Here is a 17,813-nt window from a genome sequence, read left to right on the forward strand (position 1 = left end):
TCCAACATCTTTTGCCATTCCCGTCCTCCCTATATTGCTAGGAGGTTCCTTTGTTGGTGCTTGGGAGAAAGTTCGTCATCTTTTTGAAGAACTTTCTACTTCTGAAACAATCGATCGTTTCTCCTATAAGGAAACTCAGGTATGTTTATTGGTATTTACTTATTATTTATCAACGGCTATGTCATAACCCTTTATTGCATCTTTAGCGATGGGTAGAAAACATGGGTCTATCTCGGCTAATGCACAATCTGTATAATGAGAACAAGAGGCTGAAATCCGAGAATGAAAAGCTGAAGCAGCAGGTTACTGAGTTGCCTTCTGCCACATTTTCCTCTGCATCCAAGAAACAATACAAAGCCCAAATTGAGAGTCTCCAGTCACAATTTAAATCAGCTACAGACCTTAACAAAGAATTGACTTCCAAGCTAGAGAAGCAGACGATTGAGACCAACAAGCTGAAATCTGATTATGAGTCTGCACTAGCTGATAAACTCAAGGCCTTGCAGTTAAAGGATGATGAAATAACCTCCCTGAGTACCTCCCTAAATTCAGCCAAAACTGAGGCTTCTATAAAAGAAGCTGAGATGAAGTCTTCCCAGATGGCTTTGGTTGTTTATAAGACTGGTGAAGATAATCGCTTCAAGGATAGGGCCATCATCATGATTAACACTACTGAATTCAACAGGCCAATTGTAAAGTCGATCTTGGCAGCCTTCACTACGGGAGCTGAAGGAGCAGTGAAACAATTGTGAGAAGAAAATTTCTTATCTCGTGATCCTCCTCCCAACTTCCTGAACCCTCGTAAACTTCTTGATAACAGGTCTGTCGATCTGTTTCCCCAGTTAATAATAGAGTGATTTTCTTACTCGAATTTAAATCGTTGTAAGGTTGACTAGGATTTGTGACAACAACTTGATTGGTTTATTTGAAGTTGAACTTCTAATTTTATTATTAAATTTGTTCCTTTTCGTGGTGGTTGTTTATTTTATCCAAGTATGTTGAGTGTCACCTAGCTTGCCACCATAAAACTTCACTCAATATGCTATAATATCTTCCATTTCGACCGATCTATCGTGACCGGTCGATGCATACCAGTGTTGACAAACATCGTCCGATATTTTGCAGTTAGTTAAGTCTCGTTCGATTTAGTGTAGCCTATCGTAATATTCTAAATATCGGTCGGTTTATTATACTTGATCGATGTATACTTGTATTTATGAATATCGTCTAACGCATTATACTTAACCAAATTTAATCTGGTTCATTATGGCGGGTGTCACCTAACTTACTCTTATAAATCTCCCACCCATATATTAGAATAGTATTCATCTCGGCCGGTCTATCGTAACTGATCGATTCATACTTATGTTTACAGTGTTAGAGTGTATACTAAAAGCCTAGCTTTTGGTATAAACATTTATCTAGAAATAAGAATCACATTGGTCAAATATCTACATTTATGATAAATGTAGTTGTTCAATTAATTTATATTGTAGATAACATGGTGTGTGGTGTCACACACAGAGGATCATGTTATCAGTACCTTATAAATTATAAACAGTAGCTCACGACCATAATGGAAAGGAACAAACCATTGGAAGGTCGTAATGTAATTAGGTATTAGTTTATCTTAACTATATAATTACACTAGTACACTTAGAGTGTATTGAGTAGGACCATTAGAGGTCGTTTCTTTTATACTGACTTTATAAAGAAACAAAGACCTCAGTTATTATGGAAGTGTGTGCTCTTAATCCTAATATAATAACAAGCACATATATTTGATATTTATTTCTTTAATTTATCAATGGGTGAGATTTAGTTCGATGAATCAATAAGCCCGATAAGTTGGGAAATGATATCACTTATAGTGTGTGTTGTTGACTATAGAAGGAAACTGTCCTAGTAATCTAGGTTGAGAATGTCCCCTAGAGGAGCTCATAAGGATTGTCATGTTAAACCCTGCAGGTGGACTTAGTCCGACATGACGATGAAGTTGAGTGGTACTACTCTTGGAGCTAGATATTAATTAAGCGAGTTGTTAGTAACTTACTTAATTAGTGGACATTTGTTATCTTAAACACAGGGAGACTAACACACTCATAATAAGAAGGAGCCCAAAATGTAATTTGGGATTGGTGCGGTAGTTCAATAATAGTTCTTTAATGGAATGAATTATTATTGATGAAATTTAGTTGTGTGTTCGGGGTGAACACGGGATGCTTAATTTCATCGGGAGACCAAAACCAATTCCTCCTCTCGGTCCCTATCGTAGCCTCTAGTATATAGAGATTTATACCCACCATACCCACCTTCTTACCCATCCAATGGGGCGGCCAAGCTAGCTTGGAACCCAAGCTAGCCGTCAAGACCAAGTGGATGAGCCATGTAGGTGGCCAAAGCTTGGGTCCCAAGCTTAGGTGGCCGACCACTAGAATATTAAAAGGATTTTTATTAAAATTATTTCTTATGTGGATATCATAATTTTAAAAGAGAGTTTAAAAATTAAAAATTTCCTTTTATAACTTTCTACAAAAGATTAAGAGAAGAGATTAATCTCTTTCCTTATTTGTAGATTAAAAGGATTGTTTTAATTTTTGGTAAAAACTTTCCTTATTTGTAAATCATCTACATGTTTAAAAGAGAGTTTAAAATTTGAAATCTTTCCTTATTTGTTGATTAAAGGAGGATTTTAAATTTTAAGAAAACTTTTCTTTTTAACCATGTTCATGATTTAAAAGAAAGTTTAAAAATTAATAATTCTCTTTTATTAGTTTCTACAAAAGATTGAGAAAAGATTTGATATCTTTCCTTATTTGTAGATTAAAAGAGATTTTAATTTTTAGAGATAACTTTCTTTTTATCCACATGTTTAAAAGAAAGATTTTAATTTATTAAATTTCCTTTTTATAAACCAATCATGAAGGGATTAAATTATTGGAGAAATTTTATAAATTTCTGGAGACAAATTAGGAAGTTTTAATTAATTAAAACTCTCCTTGTTTGTAGCTTTGGTGTGGCCGGCCATGTAAATTGAGAAAAGGAAAATTGTTTTTAATTAAATAAAATTTTCCTTTTCATGGCAAAAGAATTAAGGAAGTTTTTAATTAAATTTCCTTATTTGCCAAGACCAAGGATTATAAAAGAGGGGGTAGAGAAGGCTTCATGGTGAACAACCTCTATTATTTCTCTCCCTCTTTTTCTTGGTGTTGTGGCCGGCCAACCTCTCTTCCTCTCTTCCTCTTGGTGGTGGCCGAACCTTCTCTATTTGCTTGGAGCTCTTGTGGTGGCCGAATACTACTTGGAGAAGAAGAAGAAGAAGGAGAGAAAGTTTGTATCCCTTGGAGCTTGGTTGGTGGAAAAAGATCTTCATCTTTTGGAAGCTTTGTGCTTGGCCGAAACTTGAAGAAAGGAGAAGAAGGTGCTTTGGTGGATTCTCATCTCGGAAGATCGTTGCCCACACAACGTCCGAGGTTAGAAGAGGAATACGGTAGAAGATCAAGAGGTCTTTCTAAAAGGTATAACTAGTATTTTTTTCTTTCCGCATCATACTAGTTATTTTTGGAAATAATACCAAATACAAGAGGCTTACGATTCTAGTTTTTCGAAGTTGTGTTCTTTTGTTTTATTTTTCCTTGTGATTTGATTGTTCTTTTCGGTTAACCTAAAGTTATTTTAGGAAATTAAATATTAGATTTCTATAAAAGGTTTTGTCTAGTCGGTGGTGGTTGCTCCCATATCCAAGAAGGCCATGTGCCTCGCCACGTCAGTACTGGGAACCAATTATGGAAATTAATATTTAATGGAATTAATAACTTAAGGTGATTTGGGTCGAACGTGTTAAGTTCCGCAGGAGATCCAAGTCAAAACCTAAAAGAACAAATAGATTAAGTTTTGGATCAAACGTGTTAAGTTCCGCAGGCGATCCAAAATTTAATTTAAAAGAACACATGGTAGCTAGGAAAAGGTTCAGACCTTTGTACAAAATTTTTGTACAGTGGAACCTCTAGGCTTTCCGAGTAGCAACCAACATACAGGTCCCGCCCGGTAGTTTTCGACCGAGTCCCGTTTGATGTGCTAATTTCGATATCAATTGGTTTACTATACTTGGTCGATATATTCTTATGTGGGAACATATAGATTAATGCCTTATACTCAACTAAATTTCGTCCAATCTATTATTCCCGTCCGGGTTTATTGTTTTGCAGAAATTATTTTATCAATCTAGTACCCGACCGATCTTCCAGGTTATCATCTGATGCAATCTAGGCGACAACAACTTTTCCTCGTTATACGAAATCTCGTATTGAGTAGTACTAGTGCTCTATTGTGTTTACTTGCCTTATGGACTTATGGTTTCTTCGAGTTTGCTACTGCACCACCATTATCACAAAATTGTAATAATCTTTTGGACAAACTAGAAATCATATCTAAGTCTATCTTGAGGTTACTGAGCCATTCAGCTTCTATGGCTGCCTCAGAGGCTGCCATATACTTAGCTTCCATGACGGAGCCTGAGAAAGCACCAATGCTTAACACTCCTCCATAGTTATGATTTTATCTCCTAAAGTAAACACAAAACCCCGAGGTTGACTTACTATTATCCCTATCTGATTGGAAATCCGGATCCGTGTAACTCACAGGGAGCAAATCATCTGACTGGTAATCTTAGCATATAATCTTTAGTCCTTCTAAGGTACTTCAACATATGCTTTCACAACAGTCCAATGTCCCTGTCCTCGGTTACTTTGATATATGCTAACCATTCTCACGGCAAAACAGATATCCGATCTAGTACATAGCATACATTAGACTTCCTACAGCCGAAACATAAGGAACTACCTTCATGCCCTTTATCTCCTTTGATATCTTTGGAGATATCTCTTTAGATAAAGCCGCTCCATGTCTAAAAGGTAGAAAAACCTTTCTTGGAGTTTTGCATGCTAAAACGAGCTCATTATATGAAGCTTGGGATAAGCACAACATTCTTTTCCTTGAGATCCTTGATCCCAAGAATATGTGCTCACTCTCCTAAGTCCTTCATAACAAATTGCTTGGACAACCATACCCTTACTTCCGATAACACCTTGATATTGTTTCCAACTATCAAAAATATCATCTACCTATAGTACAAGAAATACCACCACGTTTCCATCACACTTCTTGTATACACAAGACTTATCCGGTAACTAAATCCATAAGACTGAATTACTTCATTAAACCGGATGAACCAAGACTTTGAAGCTTTACTTCAGTCCATAGACCGATTGAGCTTACATACTAGATGCTCTTTGCCCTTTGCAATGAACCTCTCTGGTTGCTTTATATGGATGCATTCTTCAAGACTTCCATAAGGAAAGCTGTATTGACATCCATTTGCCTAATCTCATAGTCTATATGAGCAGCAATAGATAAAAGAATCCGGATAGACTTAAGCATGACTACCGATAAAAGGTTTCCCTTTTTCAACAAGTCTTGCTTTGAAAGTTTTCATTTTCCCATCTATCCCTTTTTTCTATTGTAGACTTATTTTCACCCAATGGCTTTTACACCATTTGGTCATTCTATAAGCTCCCAGAATTTATTAGAATACTAAATTCTATTTCTGTATTTATTGCTCTTTGCAAAGATACTTCATCTTTATCTTGGAGTGCTTCGTCATATGTCCGGGGATCAGGTTCATGTCCACCAAGGATAAAGTCCAAAGACTCTCCCAAAACATGAATCTTTTAGGTTGCCTAACAACCCTCCCACTACGACGAGGCACTGTCTATAATTGTGTATCATTTGTGATACGTGTTGCAGTTTCTTATGATATTTCATCTTGTACAGTTGGTACTAGATTAGACGTGTCCTTTATTATTTTCTTAAGAACAAATTTACTTATGGGCTTGTGGTTCGTTATATAGTCCTCTTCTAAAAATTGGTCATTGATGCTAACAATGACCTTCTGATTTTTAAGACTATAAACCTACTTTCGTTTATCTAGGATAACCCACAAACAAGTGAACTCCTACCCAACTTATCATTGTCTCTCTTCAACATATGTGCTGGACTACCCGAATCCGAAAATGCTTCAAAATAGGCTTACACCTATTCATCAATTCTATATGAGTAGAGAGTTCTGACTTGGAAGGTACTATGTTCACTTTCATTTTCAGAGTATATCCTTAAAATGAATTTGATAATTTTCTGAATAACTCATCATCAATCTACTCATTTCCATAAGAGTCCTATACCTTCTTTTTCTACACCATTCTGTTGGGGTGTACCAGGTGCAGTTAATTGGGATTGAGTCCCGTCTTCTGATAAGTGACTCCTAAGCTCTCCTAAGAGGCTCTTGCCACTATGATTTAACCGTAGTGTCTTGATACTTTTACCTTGACATTACTCCACATCAGCCTAGTACTCTTTGAACTAATCAAAGCACTTAGACTTGTGGTGTGTCAAGTAAATGTATCCTTATCTCGAATAGTCGTTTATAAAAGAGACGAAATATTCGAAACAACCTCTTGCCTGGATAGTCAAAGGTCTACACAAATCAGAATGAATCAATTTCAACATATCTTTGTCTCTAAACCCCTTAGACTTAAAAGCTTCTTAGTTATTTTTCCTTCCAAGTAAGACTCGCAGGTTGAAATGATTTCCACTACCAAAGAACCCAAGAGTTCATTGGTTAAGATCCTTTGAATTCTACTCAAGTTAATATAACCTAGCCTTAGATGCCAAATATATGATTGGTTCATTTCCGAAGAAGATGTGTCATTAATTTCCATTTATTGAATTGTGGGAGTTATTAGATTTATAAATTGCCAACCAACGTACCAGAACAGATATCTTTCATATTTCCTCGATAACAACTTTGTTATCAAAATAGACACAATATTTATTCTTTAAATAGTTTAGAAATTGAAATAAATTTCTTTCTAAACTTGGTACTTAAAAGCAATATCTTAAAATCCATGTTTTATTTCTATCAAAGGATAAACATCTCCCACTGCAACAACTGCTACTTTTACAGCAGTGTCCATGTGGACGGTGATTTATATAGTTGTCGGATTTTCTGGAACCCCTGCAATGAATTGCAGATATAATCAGTGGTTCCTGTATCTACACACCAGGTACCGGTAGATAACACCACTAAATATGTTTTAACAACTAATAAAATACACCGTTATTGTTCTCAGTTCTGAGAGGGCAGTCTACCTTAATGTCCAAGTTTTCCAATCATTACAATTGGGACTACTAAGTTTATTCTATAGTATAACAACTAGGGGATTGACTAACATTTGAAATTCTAAGAATCACAAAAATATTTGGTCAAGACCAACATCTCAAAATCCCCGTGAATTTTGTATGCTACGTTAGTGTGGACGTATACAAATTCTAAAAGGAGATTTCATCCATTAATTTTATTATCTCATCAACCTATGACAAATAAAATTAATAGTTGATCTGTCTTTGATCAAATATTTGGTCAAGACTCTAAATTTAAAATAATATTGATTCCTCAAACAATACTATTTAAATTTATCAACACCTCAAAACACCGTGAGTTTTGCATACGACGTTAGTGTGGACGTATACAAAATCAACATTTGTAAGAGGAGGGTTTTACCCATTGACTATCTTGTCAATATAACTTTTTGACAAATAAAATTACCTCAAATACCATGAATCTTGTATGCCACGTTAGTGTGGACATATACAAATTCAAACATTTGTAAGAGGGGTTTATTAACTTTACTATCTTGCCAATCGAGTTTTATGACAAATCAATAGTTGGTTTCCCTTTGGTCACACAAGTGATAGTAGTGACTTCGTTGGGGAGGATACTATTAAATGTGTCTAAGTGTATACCATTACTTGATACTAAGTCCATTAAATAGAATTATGCCCGTTCAGTTAGAGAAGATCACACACATCCTAAATAACTTCCTATAACCATCCATTAAGGAAGTTTGATCTAGTGATCCGTAAACAAACTCATCCGTTGTGGAGGGAGGCACTCAGAGCCAACACGCAAGCTTGTTGCATCACTTACAAACCAGTAATGGAGACCGTGAGATTAATATACTAATCCCTCTCCCACTTAGTTATTTAAGGCGGAGAATTTTAACCTATGCTAGCATATATCATACGCACACACATCACAGTAAATATAAGCAATAAATATGGAAATTAATTTTCCAACTATTATGGTCTTTTCCATCACTGTCCTTCGTGTGCTCCAACCCTAGCTGCTACCTTCTTTAGCCACCGCCATCAGGTCGAGTTGTTGCATTTATCTTGCCTCTTATTCCGCTGCGCCTCTGGTGCTCCATAAGTACCACGCCTCGCAAGAATCCGATTCGCGACAAAAATAAAATTTTACATATATCGATCCTATATTCCGCGAGGGAATGTACATGTAATCTAGATCGAACAAAAAATAAAATTCTAAAAATAATACAGCTCCTGCTGTATTTGATACATACAATCATGCACACACAAAATATTGCCCTTGACATGTCTAAGGGTCCAATTACACACAACATCAATAAGCCATAATAGTTGGAGCCTGCAACCAAAGAGTTAGCACATACTACTATTATCCTGCCTAAATTATGTATGACATGTGCATAACTTATTTAAATTCTAAACACACAGAGGCAAACCCTAGCTATGATACCAATTATTGGTTAGTCCTAGGAAAACGTACCGGTTCCACTGTACAAAAATTTTTGTACAAGTGTCGAACCTTTCCTTAAATAACCTATTGTGTTCTTTAGAAGTTAAATTAGGAATCGCAGACGGAACTTAACATCATTGATTCCAAATTTAACTTATCTGTTCTTAATGGTTTAGATTTAAATCGCAAGCGGAACTTAACACTATTGATTCAAATCCACCTATGTTATTAATTTTATTAAATATTAATTTCCAAAATTGGCTTCCAGGACTGCATGGCGAGGCACATGACCTTCTTGGATATGGGAGCAACCACCACCGCCTAGACAAAGTCTTTTTAAGGAAAGCTAATATTTAATTTCCTTAAATAACTCTAGGTTAACCAAAAAGAACAATCGAATCACAAATTCGAAAAAGAAGAAAACACAAACTCAAAAAACTAATTCGAAAAACTAGATCTAATGCCTCTTGTGTTTGGAATTCATACAAAAGAAATACAACTAGTATGATACGGAAATTAATTACTAATTATACCTTCCTTTGTAAACTTTAATGACCTCTTGATCTTCTACCGTATTCCTCTTCTTATCTCGGACGTTGTGTGGGCAACGATCTTCTGAGACGAGAACCACCAAGCTCCTTCTTCTCCAAGCTAGATTCGGCCACCATTAATTCTCCATGAGAAGTAAAGGTCCGGCCACCACCACCAAGCTCCAAGGGATGCTAGAAACGAAGCCTTCTTTCTCTCCTTTTTCTCCTAGCTAGAACTGGCCACCATGGACTTCCCTTAAGTTGATGCCGCCGGCCACAAAGGAGGAAGAGAAAAGAAGGAGAAGAGGAGACCCTAGGGCCGGCCACACCAAGGAAGAAAAGAATAGAGTCGTTATCCATGAAGGCACCTCTACCCCCTCTTTTATAATCCTTGGTCTTGGAAAATAAGGAAATTTTAATAAAAAATTCCTTAATTCTTTTGCCATGAAAAAGAAAAAATTAATTAATTAAAAATCAATTTTTTTTTTCAAATTTCTTGGCCGGCCACTTTCTCCCCAAAACAAGGAAAGTTTTAATTAAAACAAGAATTAAAACTTCCTAATTTATTTCCAGAAATTTATAAAAAATTTCAATAATTTTAATTCCTTCATGATTGGTTAGTAAAAAGGAAATTTTATAAATTAAAATCTTTCTTTTAAACATGTGGATAATTTCCAAAAAGGAAAGTTATCTCTAAAAATTAAAATCTCTTTCAATCTACAAATAAGGAAAGATATCAAATCTTTTCTTAATCTTTTGTAGAAACTAATAAAAGAGAATATTTAATTTTTAAACTTTCTTTTAAATCATGAACATGGTTAAAAAGGAAAGTTTTCTCAAAATTAAAATCTCCTTTCAATATACAAATAAGGAAAGATTTCAAATCTTTTCTTAATCTTTTGTAGAAAGCTATAAAAGGAAAGATTTAAATTTTAAACTATCTTTTAAAACCATGATATCCACATAAGAAATAATTTTTAATAAAAAATCCTTTTAATTTTCTAGTGGCCGGCCACCTAAGCTTGGGACCCAAGCTTTGGCCGGCCACCAACTTGGCTCATCCACTTGGTCTTGGCCGACCCTAGCTTGGGTTCCAAGCTAGCTTGGCCGGCCCCATTAGGATGGGTAAGAAAGTGGGTATGTGGTGGGTATAAATCTCTATATACAAGAGGCTACGATAGGGACCGAGAGGAGGAATTGGTTTTGGTCTCCCGATGAAATTAAGCTTCCCGTGTTCGCCCCGAGCACACAACTTAACTTCATCAATAATAATGCATACCAATAAAGAATTATTATTGAACTACCGCACCAATCCCAAATTACATTTTTGGGCTCCTTCTTATTATGAGTGTGTTAGTCTCCCTGTGTTTAAGATGTCGAATGTCTACTAATTAAGTGAGTTACTGACAACTCATTTAATTAATATCTTAGTCCAAGAGTAGTACCACTCAACCTTATCATCATGTCGGACTAAGTCCATCTGCAGGGTTTAACATGACAATCTTTATGAGTTCCTCTTGGGGACATTATCAACCTAGATTACTAGGGCACAGTTTCCTTCTATAATCAACAAGTCACACTATAAGTAACATCATTTCCCAACTTATCGGGTATTTTGATTTATCGAGCTAAATCTCACCCTTTGATAAGTCAAAGAAATAAATATTAAATATATGTGCTTGTTATTATATTAGGATTAAGAGCACACACTTCCATAATAACTAAGGTCTAGTTCTTTTATTAAATCAGTATAAAAAGAACTTACCTTAAATGGTCCTGCTCAATACACTTAGAGTGTATCAGTGTAATTTATTAGTCAAGATAAACTAATACCTAATTACATTACGACTATTCTAATGGTTTGTTCCTTTCCATCTTAGTCGTGAGCTATTGTTTATAATTTATAAAGGACCGATAACACGATCTTCTGTGTGTGACACCACACACTATGTTATATACAATATAAATTGATTGAACATCTACATTTGGTATATATAAATGTAGACACTTGACCAATGTGATTCTTATAAATGTTTATACAAAAGTTAGGCTTTTAGTATACACTCCAACAATCTCCAATCCTACTCTTAGGATGATGAGACCGGCTCTACTCATCCCCTCCTCTTCTGTTATTGTTTCAGCTTCTTCTGCTTCTGAGATGGCTGTTATCCCCTCTAAATCCTCTCAACCCCTTGCACTGACCTTGCCTCCTTTGGCCTCTGGGCCACGAGCTAAACGAACACCCTGCCAGAGATCTTCTCCAAGTACAGGGCCCTCAGCGATTCATGCTTCGACAATTGAATCAACCGCCCTTGCATTACCACCTTCCATCCCCTCTAGCTCTTCCTCTGCTGCTCTTGTTTCTACTACTTCTTTCCCTTCTATTGCATCTTCTTCCTCCCTACCTCCTTCTACTTCAGTTCCCCCGCTTTTATTCAGACAAGTTGTGGGTCTACCTTCTCAAATGGGACAGACTTCTGATCCCCCTAGTTACGGTTCTCTTCAGCTACAAGGCCCGTTGGTTGAATCTTGGCTACATAGCCAAGAACAATTAAGGATGTAGCGCCCGAAAATTCTCAAACTTGCATTAGAATTATTCCATGACTTTTCTGGAATTTTTAGATATTTTTCCAGAATTTTCCGAGTAGCGGAAGTAGCAAAAATAATTAGAAGAATAAAAAGGCTTAAGCGGGAATCGAACCCGGGACCTCTCGGGTCCGCTAAACCTTTAGTTAGCCTTAATAACCGGTGAACCCAGCAGGGCCATGCTGAAAGAGAAGGGAAACATTTATATTTATATTTGAGTTGGGCTTAGTTACCCACTTAATATAAATTAAAAACTTAAGTAGGTTTTGATTTATTTTGGTTCGGCAGCCCTCTCCTCACAAAACCTCACGCCACATTTTCTCCAAAACCCTCACCGACGCCAACCCCTTCTTCTCTCCTTCTCTCGGCGCCACATCAAGGAAGACCTAGGGTTCTCTCCCTAGGGTCCCAAGGTCACTTTCCGGCGATGATTTCAGCACGAGGACGTTTCCCTCCGCGAGTAGAGCACGTGGACACGAGCGAATCGTCGAGAAGTCGTCTCCACCGGAATTTCTAGCGATTAGATTTGTAAGAAATCTAGCACACAAGGTAAGAAACCCCTCACCTGCAGTATAATAGCTTCCGTTTGAGTTTTTATGCCTTAGTTAGGATGTATGCAGATTTTTATCGATATCTAGGGTGTATTTAACTCTCTTCGCGGATTAGGGATTTAGTTGAGCACCTCTAGATGGGTCGGACGCGTTTTCCCTCTTCAGATAGGAGGTTAGACGTTGTTGGGTGCCTAGAGGTGGTCTCCCTAATAGGGAGAAGAGTTAGAGCATCCTAGGTGCTTGATTAAAGGTCTAGCTCAGTAATAGACAGTTTAATTAACTTAGTAAATGCACTAGAAGCATTTAAAACAGCAAATTAGTTTTATATCAGCTTATGTAGGACTACAGTCCCATGGGTGGGCTCCCACAGTAGCCTCTAGGTTCAGACAACCTAGTTCTAGGTACAGATAACCTAGATTCAGCAAAATAAGTATATAGCATTCAGTATTTTACTTTCAGCAGTGGCACTGTACTGGATTAGATATCCACTGGGCTGGACTCCCATAGTCGTCCCTAGGTTCAGCTAACCTAGTAAACCCTACTAGATTCGGAACTTGCAATCCCGGGTTCAGATAGGGATGCGCGCACAACAAGTACAGTTGTCAGGGCCCTACAGCAGCATGTTTAGTATTTTCATCTATTATTATAATAGTTTTCCAAATCAGTTTTAAAACATAATGGAATTCAGTATTAGCTCAGCTTCAGCTTAGCTCACTTTTGTATCAACTCAGCCTATTTCCGTTGTTAAATATGATAGCTTCATATACAGTTATAGACATGTTATGATCAGTTTTATTTTATGCTCAGCTTATGTCATGCCATGCCATGCTTGCATATTCAGTATGTTTTTCAAACGGCATGATTTAAAAGCATATTTGCATCGTATGCATGATTTAGTGAGGTAGATGGTTTCTTACTAAGCTTTTTAGCTTACAGATACTATTTTCCTTATACTGCAGATACAGGTAAAAGGAAAATGGACTAGCAGTGGAGGCTGGAGGTCAATGCAGATGAGGATGTGTGTGGCAGGAACTGGAATAAAGATCCTAGGGATCTAGTTTTATTTTACTACGCATTAGAACTTGTAGCAAGCCTAGTTATTAAAGTCTTGTTCTATTTTTCCTTATGCTTCGCATTCTAGTATGGTTAATGGTATGAACTAGTGAACGTGCATTATATTATGTCTTGAATGTTGCCAATGTATGATAGAATAGTTATTAGTATATGTTTAGAAGGTTTTACATTTAGTTTAGGGTTGACAAGGGAAGTCTTGGCACGAACAAGTGCTGAAATCAGACTTCTGGTACGAAATCAGAAACCCCAATCGATCGGCTGATCGATTGGAGGCTTCTCAATCGATTAGTCGATCGATTGAGAAGTTCGTACCGCAAACAGTAGGCCTCTGGATCGATCAGCCGATCGATCCAGCAAATTCTGTCGTGAACAGAAGGCTCTGGGATCGATCACTGGATCGATTGGCCAGTCTGGATCGATCTAGAATATTGCCCGAGCACAGTAGCGTGCGAGATCGATCACTGGATCGATCCAATCTAAGCCCCACATACAGTAGCCACCTGGATCGATCCACGGATCGATCCGGCCATTCCAATCGATCCGTGGATCGATTGGGAGGCCTGACATCAGCAAGAAACTCCTAGTTAAGTTCCTTGACCATTAGGGGATGTAATATATGTCATGAATAGTTTAGATTACACCCCTTAGCACATGTAGAACCAAGGGATGATGATAGTTTAGTAAAATTTCAATTAGCCCAGCTTCCGCACTTAGCTTTAATGATGGTCATGGAATAGTTAGCACAGATTAATATAACGATTGGTCTCACAGCCTAGTCAGTAGAAGGCGGGTCGTTACAGAGTGGTATCAGAGCAGTGTTCCATACTTCCTACACACACATCAGCATTGTACCTGCAGCTTCCACGTAAGAATACCTCTACTTTATTTATGCTTTCTGTTTCCTTGTTATAGTTTATGTTTATAGATAAACTGCTGCATGATAGTATGTGATAGTATATAATATGATAACAATAGTTATATAGTTATGATTGTAATAGTTATTCATGTTCTGTCCTCTATGTCTTTAGCAATGGCACGAGGACGCCCAGCTAGAAGGGCACTAGCTACTGAGCCCCAGCAAGAGGCAGGCAGTTCAGTGCCTCCTCCAGACCTTACAGTATTAGTGGCTCAGTTACAGCAGCAGCTAGCTGAACAGCAACAGGAGATAGCCACCTTAAAGGCTAATCAGCAGAGTACCCCCACAGTCACCCCGGAACCGAATCTGACGACTCCAGAAGTCTTAGAGGTTCCACCAGCTCAGCCTACAGCACCAGCACCAGCACCAGCAGCCCCAGCAGCTGAGCCAAGAAAGGAAGCCTATCTGATCCAGTGGCAGCGAGTCAAGCCAGAGAACTTCTCAGGCACTAGTGAACCATGGGATGCACAAGCCTGGTTCAAGACACTGGAGAGCACGATGGAGCTTCTGGACTGGCCAGAACATGAGAAGGTGAAGTGTGCCTCCTTCTGCCTGACAGGAGACGCACGCATGTGGTGGGAAAGAATCAGAACAAAGCGCCCAGTAAACCAGATGTTATGGGCTGACTTCGAGAAGGAGTTCTTTGAGGAGTTCTTTCACATACGGGTCACAAACCGCCACTACGACGAGTTCACTGAGTTTCGTCAGGGCAACCTTTCAGTTGAGGAAGCCGTGAAGAAATTCAACCGGTTGGCTCGTCTATGCCCAGAGCTAGTCAGCACAGAGAAGGAATGAATCCGGTTGATGCTCAAGATGCTGAGGCCAGAGATAGCGGTGAACGTGGCTGGTGGCATACATAGGCCACAAACCACAGAGGAGTTAGTGAGCAGTGCCTTGACCACAGAGCATTACCAGAACAGCATAAAGCAGCAGAAGCAGGTCTCCTCAGAGTCCAAAGGCCAAGAAAACTCTCACACTCAAAAACAGCAAGGCCACAGCTCTAACTGGAAAGGGAACTCCAACAGCAAGCGCAAATCAGGGAGTGACCCAAAAGGAGGACCATCTAGCAAGCGACCCAGTTATCCAAAGTGTGCTACTTGAGGGAAATTCCACCCAGGGGTTTGTCGCAAGGGCACACGAGGATGCTTTGAATGTGGACAAGAAGGGCACTGTTAGAGTGTATACTAAAAGCCTAGCTTTTGGTATAAACATTTATCTAGAAATAAGAATCACATTGGTCAAATATCTACATTTATGATAAATGTAGTTGTTCAATTAATTTATATTATAGATAACATGGTGTGTGGTGTCACACACAGAGGATCATGTTATCAGTACCTTATAAATTATAAACAGTAGCTCACGACCATAATGGAAAGGAACAAACCATTGGAAGGTCGTAGTGTAATTAGGTATTAGTTTATCTTAACTATATAATTACACTAGTACACTTAGAGTGTATTGAGTAGGACCATTAGAGGTCGTTTCTTTTTTACTGACTTTATAAAGAAACAAAGACCTCAGTTATTATGGAAGTGTGTGCTCTTAATCCTAATATAATAACAAGCACATATATTTGATATTTATTTCTTTAATTTATCAATGGGTGAGATTTAGTTCGATGAATCAATAAGCCCGATAAGTTGGGAAATGATATCACTTATAGTGTGTGTTGTTGACTATAGAAGGAAATTGTGTCCTAGTGATCTAGGTTGAGAATGCCCCCAAGAGGAGCTCATAAGGATTGTCATGTTAAACCCTGCAGGTGGACTTAGTCCGACATGACGATGAAGTTGAGTGGTACTACTCTTGGAGCTAGATACTAATTAAGTGAGTTGTCAGTAACTTACTTAATTAGTGGACATTTGTTATCTTAAACACAGGGAGACTAACACACTCATAATAAGAAGGAGCCCAAAATGTAATTTGGGATTGGTGCGGTAGTTCAATAATAGTTCTTTAGTGGAATGAATTATTATTGATGAAATTTAGTTGTGTTCAGGGCGAACACGGGATGCTTAATTTCATCGGGAGACCAAAACCAATTCCTCCTCTCGGTCCCTATCGTAGCCTCTAGTATATAGAGATTTATACTCACCGCATACCCACCTTCTTACCCATTCAATGGGGCCGGCCAAGCTAGCTTGGAACCCAAGCTATGGCCAAGACCAAGTGGATGAGCCATGTTGGTGGTCGGCCAAAGCTTGGGTCCCAAGCTTAGGTGGCCGACCACTAGAATATTTAAAAGGATTTTTATTAAAATTATTTCTTATGTGGATATCATGATTTTAAAGAGAGTTTAAAATTAAAATTTCCTTTTATAGCTTTCTACAAAAGATTAAGAGAAGAGATTAATCTCTTTCCTTATTTGTAGTTTAAAAGGATGGTTTTAATTTTTGGTAAAAACTTTCCTTATTTGTAAATCATCTACATGTTTAAAAGAGAGTTTAAAATTTGAAATCTTTCCTTATTTGTTGATTAAAGGAGGATTTTAAATTTTAAGAAAACTTTCCTTTTTAACCATGTTCATGATTTAAAAGAAAGTTTAAAATTAATAATTCTCTTTTATTAGTTTCTACAAAAGATTGAGAAAAGATTTGATATCTTTCCTTATTTGTAGATTAAAAGAGATTTTAATTTTAGAGATAACTTTCTTTTATCCACATGTTTAAAAGAAAGATTTTAATTTATTAAATTTCCTTTTATAAACCAATCATGAAGGATTAAATTATTGGAGAAATTTTATAAATTTCTGAGACAAATTAGGAAGTTTTAATTAATTAAAACTCTCCTTGTTTGTAGCTTTGGTGTGGCCGACCAAATAGAATTGAGAAAGAAAATTGTTTTTAATTAAATAATTTTTCCTTTTCAATGGAAAAAGAATTAAGGAAATTTTTATTAAATTTTCCTTATTCGCCAGGATCAAGGATTATAAAAGAGGGGGTAGAGGAGGCTTCAAAGCTAACGACTCTATTCTATTTTTCTTTCTCTTTTCCTTGGTGTTGTGGCCGGCCAACCTCTCTTCCTCTCTTCCTCTTGGTGGTGGCCGAACCTTCTCTATTGGCTTGGAGCTTTTGTGGTGGCCGGATACTACTTGGAGAAGAAGAAGAAGAAGGAGAGAAAGCTTGTATCCCTTGGAGCTTGGTTGGTGTTTTGTTCTTCGTCCTTGGTGAAGCTTCTTTGTGTTGGCCGAACCTAGCTAGGAGGAGAAGAAGGTGCTTGGTGGTTTCTCATCTCGGAAGATCGTTGCCCACACAACGTCCGAGGTTAGAAGAGGAATATGGTAGAAGATCAAGAGGTCTTTCTAGAAGGTATAACTAGTAATTTTTCTTTCCGCATCATGCTAGTTATTTATGGAAATAATACCAAATACAAGAGGCTTACGATTCTAGTATTTCAAATATGTTTTTCAAGTTGTGTTTTTTTTGTTTTATTTTTCCTTGTGATTTGATTGTTCTTTTCGTTAACCTAAAGTTATTTTAGGA

This window comes from Zingiber officinale, chromosome 9B, assembly GCF_018446385.1.
Source record: "Zingiber officinale cultivar Zhangliang chromosome 9B, Zo_v1.1, whole genome shotgun sequence".
NCBI lineage: Eukaryota > Viridiplantae > Streptophyta > Magnoliopsida > Zingiberales > Zingiberaceae > Zingiber > Zingiber officinale.